This window comes from Belonocnema kinseyi, chromosome 4 (assembly GCF_010883055.1).
Source record: "Belonocnema kinseyi isolate 2016_QV_RU_SX_M_011 chromosome 4, B_treatae_v1, whole genome shotgun sequence".
In the NCBI taxonomy this organism is placed as follows: Eukaryota; Metazoa; Arthropoda; class Insecta; order Hymenoptera; family Cynipidae; genus Belonocnema; species Belonocnema kinseyi.
In genome coordinates, this window is record NC_046660.1 from 57280411 (window position 1) to 57307873 (window position 27463).

Sequence of the window (27463 nt, forward strand, 5' to 3'; positions counted from 1 at the left end):
CTTTTTCGCGAATTCGTCTCTTTTGCTTGAAAATTAAACTATTTGTTAGTCAATCCAACTGTCTGGTTGATCATTAATTTCATTTTTGATTACATCATTTTATTTGAAAACTAAACTTTTTTTTTTTAATTCAGCTATTATGTTGGAAAATCGTATTTTTGACAGAAAATTCTTTCTTTTGAATTCAAGTTTCATCTTTTTTAGTTGACAATTCAAGTGTCTTCTAAAAAATAATTTTTTCATCTCAAAGATTCAAGTTGTTTGCTAAAAATGTAACAATGTAAATCAAATTTTTATCTTTCTCGTTTTAAAATTCGACCATTTGGTTGGAACTGCTTCCTTAGAGGCTAAAAATTCAACTTTTTCTTTAAAATAGAACACATGTTGACTCAAAATCACTGTTAATATAATATGCTATCCATACCTTAATTTTATAAAAAAGAATTGATTCTCCTATATTTCCTTTATTTATTTTTTATCCTAATAATAATTAATAATTAATTAATTCGTCAATAGTTAATAACTAATCGTTAATATTATCTATATTTATCCCATATTTTATTTAAATATATACTATATTTCCTATCTTTTAAGAGCTAGTCTTTCCTTTCTAGGTCAATATTATCATCAGATCAATTGTTGCTAAAAATGGAAGATTTTTAGATTTAAAAACAAATTACTATTATGCAACGAGAAATCGAGTCGTGTTAGGTATCATCAGACTAAATGTCAAATGGAGCGTAACTCACACAGCAATTGAAAACCTGTATTTTGGCTATGTTGTCGATGAATTTTCTCACCCTAGGTAGGCATTTGTGTCAGTGAAAATCAGTATGATATTTGAGGGCAAATAGACGAAAGAGTATTCAAATTAAACTATAATCGGGAAAAATGAAAATTTCTTTAATAATCAGTTTTAGAAAAGAGAAACTTGATTCGTGAATATTGATATTATGTTATAAGATGTATTTTTCTTTATTACACCTATTGTTTTTTGAAAGAAGACAGCAAGTAAGACCAGAGAAAAATATTTAGAAAAATTGGAATCGGGCACAGTTGGCTCTTGGCCAGACTTAACGGTTTAGATTCACTTATTGGTCAGGAACACCTCATTCGCCTAATAAGGATATTTTTACATTTTCATCATAGAAGGTATCAAATTTGTGAAAAATCCCCCCCCCCCTCCCGTTTATGTCAAATGTCCACGTTTTGAGACCCTCTGAACCCGAAAAACAGGATTTTACAAATATGTATGTCTGTATATATGTATATGTCTCTGTATTGTGTATTTCTGTGTATGTCTGTCTGTATGAATGCATGTATGCCTGCATGCTTTCTCGATGTATTATATCTGTATGTCTGCACTTATGTCCGTCTGTAGGTATATCTGTGTGTATTTACGCCTGTATTCCTGTCTACAAGTCTGCCTATATTTATGTCTGTATGTCTGTGTGCATGTCTGCCTATTTACCAATATGTATGTCTGGATGAATGTATGTATGTCCGCATGCTTTCCTATGTATTATGTCTGTATGTCTGCATGTATGTCTGGATTTATGCCTGCATGTATGTCTGTATGTATGTACGTCCGTATTTCTGTCTGCAAGTCTGTCTGTATTTATGTATTTATGTATGTCTGCATGTCTTTATGCATGTTTATATGTTTCTACGTATGTCTGTCTTTATAAATGTATGTATGCCTGCATCCTTATCTCTGTGTATTATGTCTGCCTGTATATCTGAATGTATGTGTGGTTGTATGTATGTCTGCCTTTCTGTCCGTCGGTATGTCTGTGAGTTAGAGCATTTTGAAAAATTTTTAAACCATTTTTTTTTAAACAAAAAAAATTTAAATTAAAATTAAAATTTTAAGCCAAGAAACGCATTATACGAAAACAAGACAAGAAAAAAGACGTCACTTCTTGACAGACCTACGAGATTATCATAACAACTTTTTAATTTTAGAAAAAACGAAAATTTCAATTTTGATCGCACAAAAAATAAGGAAAAATGATCTACTTATTTCTTAAAAAGTACTTTTTCATAGACTCCGTAGTTTTTTCTACAAAATGTAATTGAAAATAAAAAATGTAATTTTTTGGAAAACGACACAAAGTACGAAAAAAATTAATATACGAAAAATGTTCAGCCAAAAATAATCTTCAAATTTCTCATGAATAATGTTGAGAGAGGACGAGTAGATTTTATTTTATTCGTAAACAATAAGATTAAAAATAAACAATTGAATTTGTGGAAAAAAGACGCAAGAGATGAAATAAATAAAAAGACGAATGTTGCTAAACCGAAAAAGATCTACAAGTTTTATTTTAAACTCTTGTTATAAAAATATATTCAGAATAAAAATTTAACCTTTTGAGAAGACGACAAAAGCTACAATAACACTTTATGCAACAAAATTTTGGCCTAAATTATATCTAAAAGTTTTCTTTCAACCTTTTTACACCAGGATGAGTATTTTTGGTTTAAATTCTACAAAAAATTAAATTAAAGGTGAACATATTAATTTTTTTAAAAACGACACTTTTTAAGCAAAAACTTTAAATTTCAACTCAAAAAGATGAATTTTTTAACAGAAAAGAAGAACTTTTCCCAAAAGAATTGAGTTTTTTATCCAAAAATTTGATCTTTTCACAAGAAAGATTATTTCTACAAACTGTTGAAATTTCACCCCAAAAGATCAATTTGCACGAAAGAAAATTAAATTTCTATAAAACAGATGACTTTTCAACCAAATACATGAATTTTGAATCAAAAAGTTAAAATTTCAACTTTAAAATATTGACTTTCAACCAAAAATGCAATAACTAAATTTCTAGTTAAAAAAATTAATTGACAAAAAAAGGCAAAAATATAGTGCAAATTTCAAGCAAGTAGTTTAACATTTAACCAAAATAGGCAAATCCTCAACCACTTATGATGCATTTCAAACCAAAAATGCAACAGTTGATATTTTAGTTTAAAAAAATAATTTTAAGTAAAAGACAGTTGAACTCAACAACAAAAATATTAATTTTCTGCAAAATAGTTAAATCCTCAATTAAAACAGGCTATTTTTTAACCCAATAGTTGAATTTTTAACCAAAAGAAATGAATTTTGAAACCAGAAAGACAAATTTTAACCTAAGAAAGATTTTTCAATACATAAAAAAGATGTGAACCACATTGTGGAATATTAAAGCCCAAAAGGCGAATTTTCTATAAAACAGTTGAAGTTTTAAACAGAAAATATGAATTTAAAGAAAAAAGTTACTTTTCAATAAAATATAGAAATTGTTTACCAAAATCATCGAACAAAAAAATTAGCCATTTAGACATTAGTTTAACTTTTAACCAAAAAAATTGCTTTTCAACAGATTAATTCAATTTTCAACAAGTTGAATACACTTTCAATTAAAGAACAAATTTTTATTCAATATAGGGAATTTTCTATCCAAAATTACAGTTTTTTAACAAAATGAACAAATTTTTAGCCAAAAACGGTGAATTATAAATAAATAAAATAATATTTGATATTCCAATAAAAAATAATTTTAATTTTAAATAAAAAACATCTCATTAAAAAAAATAATATGAATTATTGTCAACTAAATAGTTAAATCCTCAACAAAACCAATTAATCTTCAACAAAAAAAAGTTTTATTTTTAGCATTTTTAAAGACAAAAGAGACGACTTTTTAAACAAAAAACATGAATTTTTAATCGAAAAGACTGAATTTTTAATAAGTTTGTTGAGTTGTCAACAAAGTAGACAAATTTGTAATTAAAAATATAACGATATATTTATCAATCGAAAAAATGAACTTTTAATGAAAATTAGTTGGTTTTTAATTTAGCAGAAAGTTCAAATTTAAGAACCATTTTCCCAAAAGTTTACCATGTAAAAATTGAACATTAATAATAAATAATAAATTAACAATCAATAATAAATATAGATATAAAATTTATTTGCCAAATATTTCACAAATATTTAAATGATTACCCAGAGATTTCGGAACAATTTAAAAGATTTCACAAAGATTTGACAAAGACTGCAATAATTTTTCAAAGATTCTGCAAAGATTTCAATCCTTTCACGAATTGTACCAAATATTTCAAAAATATTTCAAATATTTCGTAAAGAATTTTAAACAATTCATAAAGACTTCACAAAGATTTCAATGATTTCCCAAAGTTCACAAATATTTCAGATACATTTTCAAGATTCCACAAAGACTTCTATTATTTCCCAAAGATTTCAGATATATTTCAAAGATTTAACAATGATCTCATTGATTTCACAAGGATTTCAAATATTTCACAATGATTTTTTGAGATTTCACAAGGATTTCACACAGATTTAAAATACTTTTCGAAGATTTAAAATAGATTTCAACAATCTCACAAAAACTTTTATTATTTCTAAAAGGGTTTTAGATATAATTTAAAGATTGAATAAAGGTCTTAAATATTCCCTATTGATTTTGCAAAGACTTATACAATTCACAAAGACTTCACAAGGATTTGAATGATTTTCCAAAGATCTTACAAAGACTTCGATTTTTTCACAAAGATTTCGAATAGATTTTGAAATATTGAATAAAGATTTCAATGATTTCACAAAGATTTCAAATATTTCACAATGTTGTTTGGAGATTTCACAAAGATTTCAAGTATTTCAAATAGATTTCAAAGGCCTCACAAGGACTTCTATTATTTCAAAAAGGATTTCATATAGATTTCAAAGACTGAAGAAACATTTTAATAATTACCTGATGATTTCGCAAAGACTCTTAAAGAATTCACAAAAATTTCAGAAAGATTTCCATAATTTTTCAAAGTTTTTGAAAATTTCACAAAAGATTTCAAAGATATTTCGCAAAGATTTCAGGCTGGTTTTCAAGATCTCACAAAGACTTCTATTAGTTCACACAGATTTCAAACAGATTTCAAAGATTGAAGAAAGATTTCAATGATTTCACAATGATTTCACAAGGATTAAAAAGATTTCCAATATTTTAAATAGGTTTCAAAGATCTTACAAGAACTTCCATTATTTCAAAAAGGATTTCAGATAGATTTCAAAGACTGAAGAAACATTTTAATGATTCCCTAATGATTTGGCAAAGATTAAAAATATGGTGCAAAAGACACTTAGAGAATTCACAAATATTTCACAAATATTTCAATGTTTTCTCACAGATTTCAAAGAGTTCACAAACATTAAAAAAATTCCCAAAGATTTCGAAAGGATTTCACAAACACTTCCGTGATTTCACAAAGATTTTAGGTATATTTCAAAGCTTGAACAAAAATCAATGATTTCACAAAAATTTCAAATATTTCGCAAAGATTTTTAGAGAATTCCCAAAGATTTCACTAAGATTTAAAATCTTTCAATGATCTCTGAAAGATTTCACAATGATCTAAATAATAAAACAAATATTCTCAAATACTTTGAATATTTTGAAAAGATTTGACAAAATGGCAATGATTTCAGGAAAATTTTATAAAGATTTTACTAACATTTCAAATATTTCGCAAGGATTTTATATAGATTTAGAATGCTGAATAAATACACCTATTGTTTTACCAAGATTTTAGATAGATTTCAAAGATTGGACAAAGATTGCAATGATTCCCTGATGATTAGCAAAGATTTCAAATATTTTGCAAAGATTTTTTGAGAATTCAAAAAGATTTCAGAAAGATTTCAAATATTTTGAAAAAATATAATATGGATTCCACAAAGACCTCTATTATTTCGCTAAGATTTCAGATGAAGTTCAAATATTAAACAAAAATTTTAACGATTTCTTAATAATTTCGCAAAGATTATTATTTTTATTTGGCAAAGATTTGACAAAAACTGCAATTATTTTTAGAAGATTAATAAAAAAATCTAATAATTTCCCAAATATTACAGAATATTAAAAAAATATTAGAGATAGTTTGTAAATATTTTTAAACAATTCACAAAGAATTCACAAAAATTTCAACGATTTTCTAAAGGTTTAAAGGATTTCACAAACATTTCAAAGATTTTTAATATTTTCCAAGGATTTCAGATAAATTAATAAATTTTCACAAATACTTCTATTATTTTACAAAGATGTCTGATAGATTTCAAGCATTGAATAATTATCTCAATGATTTCCTAATGATTTTACCAAGATTTCAATCATTTCACAAACATTACCGAATATTTCGAAAATGTTAGAAATATGTCGCAAGGATATTTGAACAATTCCTTAAGAATTTACAAAGATTTCAATGATTTCATATACAGTTAAAAGATTTCACAAATACTTCTATTATTCTGCAATGACTTCTATTGTTTAAAAAATATTTGAGATAGATTTCAAAGACTGAACAGAAATGTTTAATATTTCGCAAGGTTTCAGATAAATTTTAAAGATTGCGCAAAGGTGCAATGCTTCCCTAAATGTTTCCAAGATTTCGAATAGGCTTAAAAGAGACTTCAAAGACTTCAATGAATTTTCCAAAGATTTTAACAATTTCACAAAAATATTTCACAAAAATTTCAGATATATTACAAAGAGATGAAGATTTCAAGAATTTCTTAAAGAATTCACAATGATTTAACAGAGGCTTAGATAATTTTACTAACATTGACAAATATTTCAAATATTTTCGAAGATTTCCAAAGATTTCACAAAGATTTGACGAAGCTTGCAATAATGTCTGAAAGATTTTATGAAGACTTTACAAACATTTCAAATATTTCACAAAGGTTTCGGATAGATTCAAAAGATTCAGAAGCACTTCTATTATTTCCTAAAGATTCGATATAAATTTCAAAGATTGAACCAAGCAAGAAAGAATTGAAAAATTTCCAGTTTTTCGATCGCCAAGGGGGGCAAATCCACACTTTGGCCCTCCCTGGTCGATTCTGAATTTAAAAAGTCTCTTTGAAGAGAATGAATATGATGGATGTTTAATGGAAATGGAATAGAGTATAATTAGCTTATTTGTCAAGAGTACCTTATCTCCTAATAAAAACAATTGTGATACCTACTAAATGTTATTTAAAATTGTCAATTTCATTGGTTAAAAGTCCTATTAAGGACAATGTTTAAAAAAATTTCTTCAAAATATTAAATTTTATTTTTTCTCAAGTCTTCTGATCCTTTTGACAGAATTAATTTAAAATTTCTTTAAAGGGAAGGAAGATAATGAAAATCTGATAAAAAATTATAGAGTATAATTCACTTGTTGGTCACCTTAGTCGCCTAATAATTCTTTAAAGGGAAGGAAGGTAATTTATATTTGATAAAAACTTATAGAGTATAATTCACTTGTTCGTCACCTTAGTTGCCTGATAAGGACATTTTAATAAGAACCGGAAAAATTTTTTCAAAATATTAAATCTTATTGGATATCAGTGTTTTTGTTTTTTTTGATAGAAATAATTTGAAATTTCTTTAGAAGGAATGAAGATGATGAATGGTGGATGACCATGAACAACAAATAATTCACTTGTTGGTCACCTTAGTCGTCCAATAAGGATATTTTTACAAAAATGCCTTCGAAATATTAAATCTTATTGATTTCCGAATCTTCTGATCCTTTTGATGAAATGGTTTGGAATTTCTTTTAAGGGAAGAATGATAATGGATGTTTGATGAACACTGATACAATATAACTCCCATGTTGGTCACCTTAGTCGACTAGTAAGGACATTTTAATAAAACGCAGAAAAATTTGTTTAAAATATTAAATCTTATTGGTTCCTAAATCTTCTCGTTCTTTTGATAGAATTAGTTCGAAATTTCTTTGGAAGGAATGAAGATGATGAATGTTGTATGAACATAGACAACAAATTATTCACTTGTTGGTCACTTTAGTCACCTAATAAGGACATTTTTATAAGCAATTCTTCAAAATATCAAATCTTATTGATCTCCAATTTTTCTCTTTCTTTTGAAGGAATCAGTTCAAAATTTCTTTGAAGAGAAGGAAGATAATGGGTGTTTGATGAAAACTTATAGAGTATAATTCACTTGTTGGTCACCTTAGTCGCCTGATAAGGACATTTTAATAAAACCCAGAAAAATTTGTTTAAAATATTAAATCTTATTGGCTCCCAAATCTTCTCGTTCTTTTGATAGAATTAGTTCGAAATTTCTTTAGAATGAATGAAGATGATGAATGGTGGATGAACATGGACAGCAAATAATTCACTTGTTGGTCACTTTAGTCACCTAATAAGGACATTTTTATAAGCAATTCTTCAAAATATCAAATCTTATTGATTCCCAAGTGTTCTGAACCTTTTGATGAAATTAATTTGGAATATCCTTGAAAGGAAGAATGACAATAGATATTTAAGGAATACTGATAAAGTGTAATTCACTTGTTGGTCACCTTAGTCACCTGATAAGGACATTGTAGCAAAACCAGCAAAATTTGTCCAAAACATGAAATCTTATTGATCTCCAATTTTTCTCTTTATTTTGAAGGAATCAGTTCAAAATTTCTTTGAAGAGAAGGAAGATAATGGGTGTTTGATGAAAACTTATAGAGTATAATTCACTTGTTGGTCACTTTAGTCGCCTGATAAGGACATTTTAATAAAACCCAGAAAAATTTGTTTAAAATATTAAATCTTATTGGCTCCCAAATCTTCTCGTTCTTTTGATAGAATTAGTTCGAAATTTCTTTAGAATGAATGAAGATGATGAATGGTGGATGAACATGGACAGCAAATAATTCACTTGTTGGTCACCTTAGTCACCTAATAAGGACATTTTTATAAACGTTTCTTCAAAACATGAAATCTTATTGATTCCCAAAAGTTCTGATCCTTTTGATGAAATTAATTTGGAATATCCTTGAAAGGAAGAATGACAATAGATGTTTAAGGAATACTGATAAAGTATAATTCACTTGTTGGTCACCTTAGTCACCTGATAAGGACATTGTAGCAAAACCAGAAAAATTTGTCCAAAACATGAAATCTTATTGATCTCCAATTCTTCTCTTTCTTTTTAAGGAATCAGTTCAAAATTTCTTTGGGGAGAAGGAAGATAATGGATGTTTGATGAAAACTTATAGAGTATAATTCACTTGTTGGTCACCTTAGTCGCCTGATAAGGACATTTTAATAAAACCCAGACAAAATTGTTTTAAATATTAAATCTTATTGATTCCCAAGGCTTTTTATCGTTCTTTTGATGGAATTAGTTTAAAATCTCTTTGGAAGTAAGGAACATGATGGAAGGTTGATACTGGTTCCCAAGTCTTTTCGTTCTTTGAATAGAATTAGTTACAAATTTCTTTGGAAGGAAGGAAGATGATGATTGGTGGATGAACATGGACAGCAAATAATTCAGTTATTTTTCACCTTAGTCACCTAATAAGGACATTTTTAACAAAATTTATTCAAAATATTAAATCTTATTGATCCCCAAGTCTTCTCTATCTTATGGTGAATTTAGTTCAACATTTTTTTGGAAATAAGGAAGGTAATAATGGTTGTTTGATATTAGTCGCCTAATAAAGACATTTTAGCAGAACCGACAGAAATTTTTTCAAAATATTAAATCTCATTGGTTCCCAAGTCTTCTCGTTCTTTCGATAGAATTACTTTGAATTTTCTTTGAGGGGAAAGGAAGATGATGAAGGTTTGATGAAGATGAAATCCAGAATGTCGATTGTGGATCGACAAAGGCTGAATTCGATAGATCGCGATTGATGGCAAGATCCGTAAGTCGGTTGGCAGCAGAGACCGCTGTATTCCATGAATCTGTCTGCAATGAGACTGGATTAACCGGCTATGTCGGACTGGAAACCGGCCACCACGTGGTTACATGGCATAACGCAACCGCATCAGCAGGACAGCACGCGAGCAGGTGCAGACGTAAGCTGGCAAGAAATGCGAACGGAAATAATTGATTAAACCACATTGAGACTACTGTTTACCTAACAAGTGCTTCAGTAATTCTAATTTCATTCATTACTCTTTACTGTTAGTGCCACTTCATTTTCAGACCTCACAGACCAAAACGATTTCAAAACAGGAAAAATAACTAGACATTTCTCAAGAAAATAGGGGTGTGGATTCTATTTGATAAAACGAATTCTGATACCACACTTCGCAGTGGGCACACAATTTGGCGACGTGTTTACAACATCGTTACGACATTTTTACGACATTCTATTTCCGTGTCGTTTGGATGTCTTTGCGATATCGTAAAGACATCGCAGATCATACGACGTGTTTACGATATCGTGAAAACACTTTAACGACATGGGCATTGGATATCGTAAAGTTGTCGTAAAGATGTCGTAACGATGTTGTAAAGACGTCGCCAAATTTTGTGTCCACTGGGTATGTATATGTAAAGTCTGTTTTTTTTAATTTCAGCAAACTAGTTGACTTTTCAACAAAAAAGCATAAAGTTTCTATCAATAGAGGTGAATTCTCAACACAAATGGAGACATTATCAAGAAAAGAGTTGAGCTCTAAAGATAAATTGCGAAATTAAAAAAAAGACTTTTGCACCAGAAAAGATAAAATCAACACAAAATTAAATCTTAACGAAGAGAGATGAATTTTCAACCAAATAGTTGAATTTTCACCAAGACAGTTTTTACCACCAACTGTAGTGGAACTTTTAGAAAATTGTTGAAATTTTAAGCTAAATACAAATTTTTCTACATAACAATTAAGTTATCAATTAAATATTTTAATTTTTTTATTAAAATAGTTGAGGTTTCAACGGAAGAAGAATAATTTTTAACATAGAGGATTAATTTTCTACCAAGCCTGTTAAATATTTAACAAAATGCATGAATTTTCAACTAAGTGGTGGAATTTTTAAATAAAAAAATATCCATTTTGAAATCAAAGTAGGACACATAAGATTTTAGCTAAAATATTGATTTTTAACATAAAGAAAAATAATTTTTAACCAACGAGTAAAATTGTTCAATTTTGAAGCTAAGAAAATGAGTTTTTATTTTTACAGAAAAGTTGGATTTTCAAGCTGGAAATTGATACTTTCAACGGAAAAGAATTTGGAAACTGATGAAAATTCAGTTGAAAGAATTTATTTGCAAGAAAAATAAAACTAAAACCATTTTTTCACGAAATAGATAAATTTAGAAACCCAACAAATAAATTTTTAACAAAATATGTGATTAATCGACCAAAATAGATTAATTTTAAACCAAATAGTTGAGGTTTCAACCAAATAGAATGAAATTTCTACCAATATGGTTCCATTTTCAACCCAAAAAGATGAAATTTTAACCCAATAGTTGAATTTTTAACTAAAAAAATATCTATTTTCAACAAAAAAAGAAACGAATAAAATTTCGGTTCGAGATATTGATTGTGATAAAAAGAAAACTAATTTTTAACCAAAGAGTTGAATTTTTGAATTTATAACTTAAAATTTTACCTTTTTACCAAACAGTTGGATTTTCAAGCTAAAAAATGATACTTTAAGTCGAAAAAAAATTGTGCATTGATGAAATTTCAGTTGAAAATATTGATTTTCGAGAAAAAACAACAACTAATTTTCAACCAAAGAGTGGAATTTTCAACCTAGAAGACGTCTTTTTCACAAAAAAGTTAGATTTTAGGCTGGAAATTGATACTAGGAACCAATCATTTTTCTCACAAAAAATGGTTTCATTTTCACTCAAAAAAGATTAAATTTCTAACAAAAAGGTTCGATTTTCATTCCAAAAATGCGAATTTACAACCAAATAATTTAATTTTCAACTAAAAAGAATCAATGATTAACCAAAAATAAAATAAATCAATTTGCAGATTATTAAAAATAATTTTAAGCCAAAATAACAACGAATTATTAACCCATAGGATAAATTTTCATAAAAAAAAGTTAATTCTGATAAAAATAATGCAAGCTTTAATCAGGTAGTTAATACTTTAACCAATAAAAAAGATTTAAATTTTAAGCGAGAAATAGTTAAGTTCAAGTTTTTAACAAAAAGAGATACATTTTTAGAACAAAATAAAAAAAATTTTAACTGTGAATTCAATTTTCAGTTTCAGTTTTCAACAACATGGATGAATTATTAACCAAAAATATAATATTGGACTTTTTAATTACAAAGAATTCTATTAAGAGATAAATTTTTAAACTAGAAAGAAGAAAAAAACTAAAAAGCGAAAAAGGGGAAGTTTCTTTTAAAAAGTCGTAAATACAGAAATCCTTGAAAAAAAGGGGAAAAGGGAATAGAAGACGATTCTTTTTAATGATCATTAAGAAAATATTAATAATACACACAAAAAATCTTACTTGCGTTAAAATTTTATTTTGTTGAAACTTAAATAAAGCCAAATTTCCATATTAAAACTAGATTTAATTACTTTAGTTCGAAAATAATTTTTGTATTAACTTAAATTAAGCCCATTTTTGACTGAAAGACATGTTTGAGCCCATTGTCTTATAAGAAGTTTTTTTAATGAGATTGTCGATTTATAAACAACATTATATTTTTCTATGTAAATTTCTTTTTAAAGCTGCTTCAAATTTAGTCTTTTATTTTTTTTGGTCCACTTTTATCTAATCTTCATAATGATTTATAAAATTGACGAAAATAAACCCAATATTAATCACTGAAAATTTTAAAGAAGATATTGATTCGCCATTTAAAAGAAAATCGCTTCAGTTTAAAATTGTTTATTAAAAAAATTTGGTATGAATTTATGTTTTTTACTTTTGATTTTGTATAAAAAATTCAATTTTTAATAAATTTTAATGATTAAAATCTGATTTTATTTTTTTCTGTATTGTTTATTATCTTCTTAGATAGGGTTTTATTTTTAAATTATTTCTCATTATTATATTTTATTTCTTATTTCTGTAAACAAATATTAACCTAAATAATTTTAATGCAATTAAAATTTATTTAAATAATATATCAGTATAGTTAAATAAAAAGTTTTAACTTAAATCATTTTTTCTAAGGCACGCTTAGATTTCACCTTCAAAATTCACAGCAAAAAATATTGGGTTTTTTTCGTTGATTATATAAATAATTTTAAAAATGGCTTCATTTTAAAGTGGATAGTTTGAAGTGAAAAACCTTGAAGTGAAAAGCTTTTTTATCAACAGAAATTTGAAATTTCGGTTTTTTTCGTAAACCAAGCAAGATAAAAAAATTTTTCCTTTAGTAGAGAATCAGGGATAACAATGAATTTAAATAAAATTAAAAAGAACGGAATGAAATGCAAAAAATTTAGTTAAATTCAATTGCATTTAGCTGGATTATTCTAAATTAAAACTAAATTTCAAGAAAATTAAACAAAATGTACATAAGGCGCAGGGAATTCAAAGGGATTCAAGGTGATTCAAATTTTGATTCAAAGTAAATTCAAAATATTCAAGGTTATCTTAAATAAAATCAAAACTTAATTGTACATAACTATAAGTGAACTTTCACGTTTTTACTGAAGTATACAATTTACTGAAAGTCAGTGGAATTTACTTGAATTCATTGGCATTGGCTTGAATTCAATTTAATTAATTCAAATTTACTTAAATACCGTTGAGTTAAATTTAAGTCACTTTAGTGCATTCAAATTCATTTGAATTCACACAAAATTTAAAAAATCAGGTAAACATAAACATATTAATTTAATTTCGATTTGTTAGTTAATCATCTTCAATGCAGATCAAATCACTTTTCATTTAGTTTTATTTACAATGGTTATTTTTTATTAACTGAAATACGGAGAAATTAAGGCATGCAAAATTATTCCACTTAACGCTTATTTATTATTTTATTTTTGTATTATTTGTTTACCTTTCTATATGATTCAAATATATTTATTTTTATTTATAAAATAAACAAATTAAATAATAATAGTGTTAATAGTTGTAACGGTGAATAAATTGAAGTTTTTAAATGAATATGAGTAGACACTTTATATACAATGTAGAACACTTTTGATCCATTAAGAATTTAAAGTAGCTTGCTAACTTATTCTCACGAGGAGCTATTTAAAAATCTGTAAATGCTTCCGACCAACTTTCCTCGTATTGAACAAAAATACCTCTTCTGTAGATCTTGACATATTTTTTTAGATTAATATTTGCCTTAGCGGTACTCTTTATTACTGATCTTCCTTTCGGTTAAAATTTGCTATTTAAATATTCAGCACACATATTTGCGTGACCCAAACTTTTTTTCTTTCAAGTGGTACTTTTACATTCATCCCATTTTTTCAACTACTTGTTAAATACAATGAAATCGCCGCCAAATTCAATAAAAAAAAAACAAGATTTTCAATAGAAAATCTTCGCTGCACAATAAAAACAAACAAATAATTGATATTTGTTGTAGAAAATCGCCACCAAGTAAAATAGAAAATTAAGATTTGTGGCAGCAAATCTTCACTCAGTGCAATAACAAAAAACATGATTTGCGGGAGAAGATCACCCTGCAAGTACAATAACAAAACAAAAAAATCAGGATTTGCGGCAGCCAATTTCCGCAAAGTACAATTTAAAAAACCAAGATTTGCGACATAAAATCGCCGCTAAGCACAGTAACAAAAAAAATCGAGATTTGCGATAGCAAATCACCCCCAACAACAATAATAAAAAATTAAGAGTTGCAGTAGCAAATTTTCGCCAAGTAGAAAATCAAAATAAAATCAGGATTTGCGATAGTAAAACGCCATCAAGCACAATGAAAACAGAAAACAAAATTATGATTTGCAAAAGCCAATTCCCACCAAGTAAAGTAACAAAAAAATCAAGATTTGCGATAACGAATCGATTCATGTAGAATAACAAAACAAAATCAAGATTTTCAGCAGAAAATCACCGCCAAGTAGAATAATAAAACAAACAAAAGTAAAGATTTGCGGTGGCAAATCGCCGCCAAGACGAATATCAAAACAAAACAAAACAAATTTAGGATTTACGGTAGCAAATCGCCACTTAGAAGAATATAAAAACAAATAAAAATTCTCGTTAGCAAATAACCACTAAGAAAAATATCAAAATAAATCAAAAAGAGGATTTGCAGTCGCAAATCACCGTCAATTACAATAACACAAGAAAAAAAGGATTTGCGTTAGTAAATCGCCGCCAAGTACAAACACAAATCAAACAAAAGTCCAAATTTGCGAAAGCGAATCTCACCCAAAGACAATAACAAAACAAGTAAAAGTACAGATTTGCGGCAGAAAATCGCCAATAAGTCAAATATTAAAACAACTGGATCAGGATTTGCAGTAGCAAATCACTGCTGAACAGAATATCCAAACAAAACCAAATCAGGATTTTTGGTAGAAAATCGCTGTCAAGTACTATAAAAAAAAATCAAGATTTGCGGTAGCAAATCGCTCCCAAGTTCAATATGAAAAGAAAACAAAATCAAGATTCGTGACAGAAAATCTTTGGCAAGTACAATAAAAAAATTAAAATTTTTAGCAGAAAATCGTCACCTGGGGTAATAACAAAAAACATGATTTGCGGGAGATTATCACCCTCTAAGTACAATATCAAAACCAAAAATTAGTTTTTAGGGCAGAAAATTCCCGCCAAGTAAAATTAAAAAAAAAATCATGATTAGCGGTAGCCAATCTCCAGCAAGTACAATAACAAAAAATCATGATTTGCGATAGCAAATCACTCCAAGTAGAATAACAAAACAAAACTAAATTAAGATTTTCAGTAGCAAATCGCCGCTAAGTACAATATCAAAAACAAAACATTATAAGGATTTGAGGTAGTGAATCGCCTCCAAGTACAATAACAAAATAAACAAACGTAAAGCTTCGCGGTAGAAAATCGCCGCCAAGACGAATATCAAAACAAAACAAAACAAAGTCAGGAGTTGCAGTAGTAAATCGCCACTTCGAAAAATATCAAAATCAGAATTTGCGGTATCAAATCACCGTCAAGTACAATAACAAAACAAAATCGAGATTTGCGCTATCTCATCGCTTCCAAATACAATATAAAAATAAATTAATATTAAGCTTTGCAGCAGAAATCCCCCGCCAAGTATGATAACAAAACAAAATCAAGTTTTACAGTGGCAAATCACCCCCAAATGTAATAACGAAACAAACAAAAAATCAATATTTGCGTGAGAAAATTTTCTCTTAGTACAATAAAAAAAAAAAAAAAATTTCGGTAGCAAATCGCCGCCTATTAAAATAAAAGAAATAATTAAAGCTTGTGGCGGCAATTTTCCACCAAGTACAATGATAAAAAATCAAGATTTCCGGTAGAAAATCTCTGCCAAGCAGAATATCAAAACAAAAACCAGGATTTGTGGTAACAAACTGGCGCCAAGTACAAAAACAAAAAAATTAAGACTTTTGGTAGCGAATCGCTCTAAGTCGAATAAAAAAAATTCTTAAAATAAAGATTTTTAGGAAAAATTGCCGTCCAGGTACAATAATATCAAAACAAAATAAAATAAGGATTTGCGGTGGCAAATCGCAGCCAAGTACAGTAACAAAACCAATTAAACAAAAAACCAGACTTGCCGAAGCAAATCTCCCCCAAGGACAATAAAAAAAAATAAAAGTCAAGATTTGCAGTAGAAAATCGCCACTGAATAGAATATCCAAACAAACTTAAAGAAGGATTTTTTGTAGCGAATCGCCGTCAAATACTATAACGAAACCAAAAAAAATTAAGATTTTCGTTAGCAAATCGCTTCCAAGTACAGTATGAATACAAAACAAAATCAATATTTGTGGCATATAATCTTTGCGAAGTACAATAAAAAACAAAATTAGGATTTGCGGGAGCAAATCGCCGCCATGTACAATAACAAAAAAATTAATATTTGCGTTAGAAAATCTTTACCAACTACAATAACAAAAAAAAAATCAGAAAAGCGAAAATATTTGTTCTATTTTGTTAATTATATTAAACTAAAAGATAGAAAATACAAAACTATTTGAATTTTTTAGAGAATTGAGCTTCATAAAGTCACAACTGTACAACTTTTTATATCTTTAGGAACCAAATTTTTACTAGACATGCAGGACATCATTTTCTAGTGTTATTTTTCCGAATTTTACAATACCTACAACATTTGAAAAGTCTTTGAAATCTAGTGTAATATACCCGTTTTAAAATCTTTGACTTTTTTCGAAATCTTCAGAAACCCTTTTGAATTCTCTGAAATATTTGTGAAATCCCTTATGTTTATTTAAAATCATTGAAGTATTTAAAATCTTTTTGAAATATGTTCAGATCTTCTAGAACATTTTGAAAAACGTTTAAAATCTTTGAAGTCTTTTGAAAGTTTGAAAATTGTTATGAAATATTCGAAATCCTTCAAATCTTTATGAAATGGTTTGAAATATTTGTGAAATGTGTAGAAATATTGTTAAATCTTTAGAAAATATTTGAAGTATTTGCGAAACCCTTATGAATTCTTTGGAATATTTTATATTTATTCAAAATGAATAAAATATTTTGAAATCTTCGAAAAAAATTTTGAAAAGGTTTTAAATTCTTAAAATCGTTTGAAAGTTTTAAAACCATTATAAAATATTTTGAAATCTATAAAATCTTTCTTTAATATTTGTTTGTGAAATCTTTTGCGTTAGTTTAAAACAATTTAAATCCTTTAAAATCTCAAATTTATTGAAACCTTTTGAAATTTTTGGAAATCATTGAAATCTGGTGTATGTTCCCTTTTTACAATCTTTGAAATTCTTGAAATCTTCGGAAATATTTGTGAAATCTTTTATATTCATTTAAAATCCTTAAAATATTTGAAATATTTATGAAATGTTTTGAAAGATGTTGAGATCTTTATGAAATTTTGTATGAAGTCTTTAACATATTTGTGAAATATTTTGCATTAATTTGAAATCTTGAAAATCTTTAACATTTTTGTGAGATCTTTTAAGATTTTAGTAAAATCTTTGAAAACATTGAAATTTTTTGAAATATTTATGATGTGTTAGAAAGGTTTGTAAAATCACTTGTATTCATTTGAAATCATTAAATATTTGTAACCTTTTTGAAACGTTTTGAAATTTTTGTTTAAAGATTTGTAAAGATTTTAAAAATTTCAAACTTATTGATCTTAATTGAACTTATCTTTTTAAAGTCTTTGACATTCTTAAAATCTTCTGAAAACCTTATGAATTCTTTGAAATATTCTTGAAATCATTTATATTTATTTAAAATCATTAAAATATTTAAAATCTTTGAAAACATTTTGTAATCGTTTAAAATCTTTAAAATCCTTTGAAAGTTTTAAAATATTTATAAAATATTAAAAATCGTTGAAACCTTTGTTAAATGTTTTGAAATCTTTATGCAAGCTATTAAAGCTTTCTTTAATCTTTGTTTGTGACAGCTTTTGTTTTGTTTGAAATAATTAAAATCTTTTAAAATCACAAATTTATTTAAACCTTTTGAGTTTTTTGAATATCTTTGAAATTCTTGAAATCATCTTAATTATTTGTAAAATTAATTTACATTCATTTAAAATCCTTAGAATATTGGAAATCTTTGTGAAATATTTTGAAATCTTCTAAAACATTTTGAAACCGTTTAAAATCCATGAAATATTTGTGAAATGTTTTGAAAACTTTGAAATATTTTTAATCAGTTAAAATCATTAGGATAAAAAAAAAGGATTTTGTAAAAGAGAAAAATTACTTTTAATTTTGTTCACGTCTGTAGCAAATTCTATAGTAACGATTAGCACTAAACGCTGACTCGGCATTTGTAGTATCATTTTTTAACAAATTTTTTTTTTAATTTCTTTTATCTCTGCGGTAATATTCTTAAGTACATTTTTATGATTTTATAATACCTCTATTTGTTTAAAATAGTTTGTATATTTTTAAATCAAAAATCGAGATTTTCATCTTTGCATTAAAATTGTATGGTATTATGCTTCAATAATTCATAATATTACCATCAGTTTGTAAAATTGAATATATTTTATCATCGTACCAAAAACTTGTTGCTATTCAGATATAAAAATTTCAATATGAATAGTCTCCGTTTCCAGTTTTGACTCTTGCAATAAGTAACAAGTTAAAAAAAATCAGGCACCTTAGAAGGTTTATTTTTTAAAATATTTAATTAGTAATATTTATATTTTATATAATTTTTCTAATAAGTGGTGAGATCCCATCCAAAATAACTACGATAGTCTTTACAAAGTCCTACAACTATATGAAGTTGTGAAATCAAAATTGGCCAAGCGAAATAAAAAAAAATTAATAACATTAATTGATTACAAGTATTTAATAATTTTTCAAAATGTTTTAGAATTAAAATTTGAGAAGATAATTCAGAAAAATTATTTATGAGTTTTTAATTTATATATTTTATTTTATTTTATTCATTAATTCATAGTTTTTAAATTATTTCTTCTCCAATTTAATTGATAAGATGTCATTAACGACATTTTTTTCAATACTGGTAATTAATTTATTAATTTATTATTATTGTTATGTATTAAGTATTATTCTTAATTTTGATTGGCCAACTTTGATTTCACAACTTCATTTAATAGTACTACACAGCAAAAATTATAATAATTTTTTTCGACATACCAATTAATTTTAGTGACCTAGAATTTGATAAATTTTTCTCACACCGGTGGGAAGTGCAGCGTTTAAACTGTGAAAATGAATCTTTGTAATACATGGTACACTCGTTATGCCGAGATAGGTATCAGCTTTGGCTTCATGCTGCGAGTGACTTAATTGTACAGCTAGGAATAATTAGGTGCGATCTCATATGGTAGTCATTAAATAATCTTCGGTGAATCGTATTTGCATATTTAAATTGCATGACAATTGTATTCATATTCTCACTCTTTTTATCATTTAATTCCATAAATTCGGTTAAAAAATTATTTCTGTGTCACGAAAGTAGTAGGGAACTAATAGGAAGTAGGAAGGTCCTCAGCAAGGCGCTCAGTAGTAATGGAACGTAATAGTCAGACAGTGAAGTCGAAATACTAATCCGCGTTTGTAATTTTAAGTTTTAAATTTGAAGGACTTTATTTAACAATAAATTGTTTAATTTTTTGTTTTTTGTTAAGTATTATCATTATTTTGCAATGAGCAATGTTTAACCATTTTTTTTTTAAATTAGGATTCGCGATAGTAAAATTACTCAACCGATTAGTTTAATAAGTCTAGGATCAGTTTTTTAGGTATGATTCTACATCTGCATATCAGGAAATTTTAATTTGTTAATTATTTTTCGAGTTTTAGTACATTTGATGATGAAAAATCGATTTTTTAGTAACTAGGCCCAGCTACGACCTATATTAATTAATTGATTGTTACAAAAATTTCGAGATAAGTATGTTGGATCGAATTCTTTATTTCTTTTCAGGACATTTAAATTTCGTCATTATTTTTCGGGTTTCAGTACTTTATATTCGCAAAAAATTGAATTTTAGTAACTAGACAAACCTACAGTATAGACTTTTTAACTTATGAGTACCAGAATTAAAAGATAAATCGATCAGGTGGGACTCTAAAAATTTTTTTATAAGAAATTTTTATTTTTTTATTGTATTACAAGTTCCAGTGCGTTTTATGAAGAAAAATCAAGTTTTTTAGTCAATAACACACAGCTACAGCCTACAGTAGTTAATCGATTGTTACAAAAATTTTAAGCTAAGTCTTTTAGATAGAATTCTCTATCCAATTTTTAAGAAATTTAAATTCGTTGATTATTTTTCAGGTTTCAGTACTTTTTATAGCAAAAAATCGATTTTTTTACTAACTAGACAAACCTAATGTCTAGGCTACTCAACCTATTAGTACCTGAATTTTAGAATAAGTCTGTTAGGTGGAATTTTATATGCCTCTTTTAAGAAATTTTAATTTGTTGATTATTTTTCAAGTTCTAGTGCATTTCAGGAAGAAAAATCGATTTTTTCAGTAACTAGGCAAACCTAAAACTTACGCTAATTAATCTATTGTCACAAAAAATTTGAGATAAGTCTGTTGAATAGAAGTATTTATCCAATTTTAAAGAAATTTTATTTCGCTGATTATTTTTCGAGTTTTAGTGCATTTCATGAAGAATTTTTTTTACGAGACACACCTATATTCTACATTAATTGTCAGACTGAAAAAATTATTTTATATAAGTCTGTTCGATGGAATTTTCAATCGGCTCTAAAGGAAATTCTGATTCGTTAATTATTTTTTAAATTTCACTTCTTTTTATGAAGGAAAATTTATTTTTTAATTTTTAGACGCACATACAGCGAAAACTAAGTTACTGATTGGTACACAAATTTCGAGATAAGTCTGCCTGATAGAATTCTTTATCCATTTTTCATGAACTTTTTATTTATTTATTACTTTTTTAAATCTAGTACTTTTTATGAAAACAAAAATAAGTTTTTTTATTAATTATAAGAAACTACACCCTTTAATAATTTACCAATTCTTATCAAAATGTTCAGATAAGTCTGTGGAATAGGATTTTTCAACCTCTTTTTTGGAAATTTGGATTCTTTGAATATTTTGTGAGTTTTAGTACTTTTTATAAAGAAAAATCGAATTTTTAGTAACTAGAAACACTTGCAGCCTACATTATTAAACCAATTGATAAATAAATTTCGAGAAGAGTCTGTTGCGTGGAAATCTTTATACAACTTTTAGAAAATTTGAATTTGTTGATTATTTTTCGGATTTTATTTGTTTTTATGGCAAAAAACGATTTTTTAGTAGCCAGACAAACCTACAGTATATGCGTTTTAATTAATTAGAACACAAATTATAGGATAGTTCTGTTGGGTGGGATGCTACATCCCTTTTTTAGACAATTTTAATTTGTTGCTAATTTTTTAAGTTCTAGTACTTTTTATAAATAAAAGTCGATTTTTTAGTAACTCAATATATCTCAAGCCTACATTAATTAACGAATTATTACTAAAATTTCAAAATAAGCCTCTTGGATGAAATTCTTTATCATTTTTTTATTCGTTGACTGTTTTTCGAGTTTCGGTACTTTTATGAAGAAAACTCGATTTTTGAGTAACTATCACAGGTACAGATTACAATATCAAACCTATTGTTACAAAATTTCCAGATAAGTATATTGAATGACGTTTCTCAACCACTTTTCATTAAATTCTAATTTGTTGATTATTTTTCGAGTTTTAGTATTTTTCATAGCAAAAAAAAACGATTTTTTAGCAACTAGATAGAACCGAACTTTACACTATTATGCAGATTAATAGAAAAACTTTAGGATACGTCTGTTAGGTGGAATTCTACTTCACTTTTTCAGGGAATTTTTATTTCTTTATTATTTTTCGGGTCTTAGTGTTTTTTACAAAAAAATCAATTTTTCAGAAATAATACAAACCTACTGCCACATTAATTAACCAATAGTTACGAAAATTTTGAGATTAGTTTTTCAGATGACATTTCTTAACCGCTTTTTATAAAATTCTAGTTTGTTGATTATTTTTCGAGTTTTATTAGTTTTTATAACAAAAAACAATTGCTTAATAACTAAAGAAACCTACAGTCTACACTATTTGACAGATTAGTACAAAAATTTTAGGATGTGTCTTTTAGATGGGATTCTACTCAACTTCGTCAAAGAATTTTAATTAATTTATTATTTTTCAGGTTTTGGTGTTTTTTATAAAAAAAAGTCAAGTTTTTAGTAACTAGAGAAGCCTACAACCTTAATTAATTAAATGATTGTTTCAAAATTTTCGAGCTAAGTCTGTCGAATAAAATTCTGTATCCAATTTTCAGAAAATTTGACTTCGCCGATTATGTTTTGAGTTACGGTGCTTTTTATGAAAAAAGTAAATATTTTTGTAACAAGACACATATACAGCTTACACTAATTAACCGATTGGTAAGCATTTTTTATAAATAAGCCTTCTGGATGGAATTCTTTATTGTCTTTTTAGGAAATTTTCATTCGTTTATTAATTCTCCGAGTTTTACTACTTTTTATTTAAAAAATCAGTTTTTGGTAATTAATCGTATCTACAGCGAACGCTATTCAACCAGTTAAAAATAAATTAGCAAATTTTTTACCTAGATTAATAAGTATATTTTAAATTATATAATGTTAATAACAATACTAATTATATTTATTATATGGAACTGAGTATTAAATAATTATATTAATTTTAAAGGAGTCTTCGATAACTATTCAAAATTTGTAACTAAAATGAACGGCAAACACGACAAAATAATTCGGGCGCGAAAAATTGGACAAAGCAACAATGTATCCGTACAATAAACATATTTTACAAAATCGAAATTTGCCAAGTAATTTTCAAAGATCTATATTTTTCAATTGAATTGAAAAAATTAGAGAAATAAAAAATCGATTAAAAATGAAACCTTGACAATAATGATATATTTATTTTTCAATAACAATATTCTCGCGAAAAATTTATTTATCTTCTTTTTAATACATTAGCAAAGTTTCTCTCATTTTTGAATTTAATCAATTGAACATTTTAGATATATCTGAGAATAACTTCGCAAACTTAGATTTAATTAAATCACTTTCTGGGTACATTTTTTTTATTTTTACAATAAAGTAAATTTCTTATATATTAATTTGGGTAAACCAGTATTTAAATATAATTTTAACAAACATGTATTCGAAACTGGGAAATACCGTTAAGTCAAATTTCAAAAAAAAGTATAATCACCCTGCACTATAATGACATTAACTTTACTGAAATTTGCAAAATTAAAAAAAAAATTACAATATTACTAATTTTTATTGAATATATTTGATCTATATTGTACTCAAATAAAACATAGAAATTTGAAATTTTTCAAAACATTTTCTTATAAATTGATTTTTTTCTTTAACTTGGGCTTATTAGGTGCAGAATTTTATTAGCTTTTGTGCGATTATAAGGAAAAAGATTTTACTTGAATATTGAAAAAATAAGGCACTTTACCGACAGCGAAAAAATATTTTAGCTTAACAAAAGATTATTAGGATTTTTTTAAAATTTTAAACACAAAAGATCGAATCTATTTCAACTTGAAAAAAAATTTCAAGAAAAGTTTAATTTATGGTCTCAAAATAATTTGGTATTTGGATATATCGTTACGTGGTAAAAATAAAGGATTTAGTATATTACAGTTTTTTCAACAAATTTTATTTTTTTTATTTTTTACAATTATTCGAAGATTACCTGCGGATTGTCAAAAATTCACAAAACTTTTTTTTTATTTCGTATCTGAAAACCTGGTTCAGGTTTTTGGGATTTTTTTATTCGAAGTGTAATTTCTTTCTTTTTTAAATAATTCTATAAAGAAATTGAAAAACGTTAAAAAAATGTCAAAATGGCGATTATTTTTCTAAAATTCTCGAAAGCAACTTTTTTTTTAAATCCAAATTTTTAAAATTGTTACAATTTTTTTTAAATTTCGAATTTGAAAAATAGGAAAAATAACTACAAAAGACGCTATTGAATATTTTTTAATAGCTTTTATCGTTTACAAGAATAAAAAATTGTATTAAAAAAAATTTTTCGCGGCCTCAAAAAGGTGTACTTAACCTTTTTTGAGTTCGAAATGTTTTTTTCTTCAAATAAAATTTTTTCCTCGCAGAGGATGTAAAATTGCGAGAAAAACTTCAAAAAATTGATTTTCCCAAAACAGCATTAAAAAATTGTAGAAATTGGGGTTCTTAAAAAGCTTGACTTTCGAAAATTTAAAAAAAAAACGGCTATTATTTGGTCCTGAATGAAAAATTTCAATTTTTTGAGGATTAATTTAAAAAGCAAGAATTTTAACCTACAATTTTTTTTAATTTTGATTTTTTCAAATTAACATTAACAAAAAATTGTAGAAAGTGGCGTCTTTAAAAAACTCGACTTTCAAAAATTTTATAAAAGCGGCCATTATTTTGTCCTAAATCAAAATTTTTTTATTTTCTTAGGATTAATTGAAAGAGCGAGAATTTCCACCTGCAGTAAAAAAAGGAAAATCACAAATATGTATTATAGTTCGGAAACTTCGGCATTAAAAAAAACTCTCAATTTTTTCAAATTTCGAATTTGTAACAAATTCAAAACAAAATTGATTAAACAGAAACACTTATCCCTTTATTTTTATAAGAGTGATTTACCCGAATACCAAATAAATCTGACCCAATAATCAACAGGCCCAAAAATATTCCTCCTCCTGCTGACAAATTTTTCTAATCTCTCGTTAAACTCAGAAAATAAATATGAAAATCCTCTAAAAAAAAATAGTGTAAAAAATACCTGCAGCGTCTGTATCGCACCTGTGGGGTCCTGTGGGCCCAATGGCACAAACACTAAATCGCACAGTAATCACGGGATAATTAGTGAAAAAGGTTTGAACTGAAAAGAGGCGAGTGCGGGTGAGTCTGTAAAAAGAAACAATAACGTGATTTTAAGCGCGGCACTCGCATTACTTGTGTAATTTGAAATTAGGCGCGCTTGGGCGAGGTGCTAGCGCGCTGGTCCCAACGTCAGTCCCGCGGTCGGGCCCAATCTCTAGTCGCCGGATAGTCTGGGCCGCGGTAGCTAGTTGCGTGCCGGCAAGGTGTACGCGAGAACTCGTGAAGTCGGAATGGGATACACCTGTCCGATATACAGAGTATACTATAACGTGGCGGACCGCCCCCTGACCCAGACACGCGGTACAGTTATATAGGTCCCTCGTTCACTCAGATATCTCCTTCTTGGCCAGATCCACCAGTTGGGTCTCTTCTCTCCTCCTCTCTTCTCGCCACTTCTCTTCTCTTCTCTTCTCTTCGCTGCTCGGCAGAACCGGATATAGGTCTCAGGCCCTAGGCCTCATTCAAATTTCCCGCCCTTTTTCAATTTTCAATAATAAGGTAAACCGCCCATTACTGAGAGAGTTACGAAAAGCTAACCCATATAAACAGAATTTAAAAATTGTGAATTAGAATTTTTGGTACAAAAAACGTTATAATAAGTGACTCGTAAATTATTTGATCGATTAGAACAAAGAATACATGAATAATTTTATAGTTTATTAATATAAATGTTAGGCTAGTCAGATCGCTCATTTGTGGAACAAGAATTTTGGGATATATCCTTAAGTGGGACGCAAAATAAGCCAATACTGGGACAAGGAAAATCCAATGGGACTTATCAAAATAAATTGGTACAAATAAGTTAAAATTATATAGTACATTAAAAAACAAGAATGGATTGTTATAAATCATAAGGAATTTATTTTACTTTATTTTTTAATAAAATTCATATCAATCTGTTGACATGTTTCTTAACAAACTAACCAGACATTATTAAATTTAATTAATTAATATTAAAAATATTGTTTATAAGTTTGTTGTTTAATTAATTATTTATACTAAAAAATTATTCAAAGTAATTTATTGAAACCTCCAGTTTTAATCTCAAATTTGGTCGATTCCTTAGATATTTTATTTAATAATAATTCATCAATTGAATTTTTTAACAAATTGTTAAGTATGAATTGACATTTAATATTGCAAATTAATATTAAATATGATAATCCATCTCAATCAAAATCAGTACAGAAAATGAAAAAAGTATTCAAACAATTCCAATTATTTTTCTGTTAAAAATTTGTTATTTGGTTGACTATTTCATTTACTGAAAAATCTTTTTGAATAATATTTCGACTATTTTGTTGAAAATTTGTCTTTTTGTTTCGAAAATTCATCTTTTTAATTAAAAATTTCATATTTGTTAGCAAAAATGCAACTGTTTGGTTAAAAATTTTTTTTTTCAATTATAAGTTACAAGTCGAACTGTTTGGGTGAAAATTGAAAAAATTGAAAATTGAAGCATTTTTGGTCAATATATCAACGATTATATTTTTTGATTAGAATTAATTTTTTTGGTAGAAAATTAGTCTTTATTATTTTAAAATTCAACTGTTTGTTAGAAAATTAAAGTATTAGGTGAACCAAACAATGTGAATTTTGATTTAAAAAAATATAATAGCTGATATTTCAACCAAAAAATGTTTTAATCACAAATTAAAAGCAGTTGAATTACTTTAAAAAAAAAACAATTTTCTATAAAACTGTTGAAACCTCAACCTGAACAGAATAATTTTCAATCACAGTTGTATTTTTGCTCACGAAAGATGAAATTCATAATTAAAAAGATAAATTTTAGAATCAAGAAGACCAATTTTCAACAAAATTGTTCAAATCTAAAAAAAAAATGATTTTTCAGTCGAAAAAGAAAAAAAAATTTTACGAAAAACTGTTGAATTGTTAACATAAAATGATGAGTTTTCTGCAATCAAAACAATTAATTTTTAATTCGAAAATATAAATTTTCAACAGAAAAGATAATTTACTACGATAATATTTTTAACCACAGTAAAAAATGTTTTACCACAAAACAGACGTTTTCAACCAAAAATATAATAATAGACTATGAATAATAATAATAATAATAATAATAATAATAATAATAATAATAATCGGTACACCTC

At 26.7% G+C, this 27463-nt stretch overlaps 1 protein-coding gene across 3 annotated transcripts in view; it reads right to left on the bottom strand.

Moving 5' to 3' along the window:
• LOC117171832 overlaps positions 1 to 25558 on the bottom strand; it is a 90299-nt gene extending 64741 nt beyond the window's left edge. For 2 of the 3 annotated variants that reach the window (XM_033359466.1, XM_033359464.1), the window contains exon 1: positions 25243 to 25558. The gene's annotated coding sequence lies outside the window, so the exon portion shown is untranslated. The remainder of the gene's footprint in view (positions 1 to 25242) is intronic. The other variant, XM_033359465.1, reaches the window with a different exon arrangement.
• Positions 25559 to 27463: the final 1905 nt, after the last annotated feature.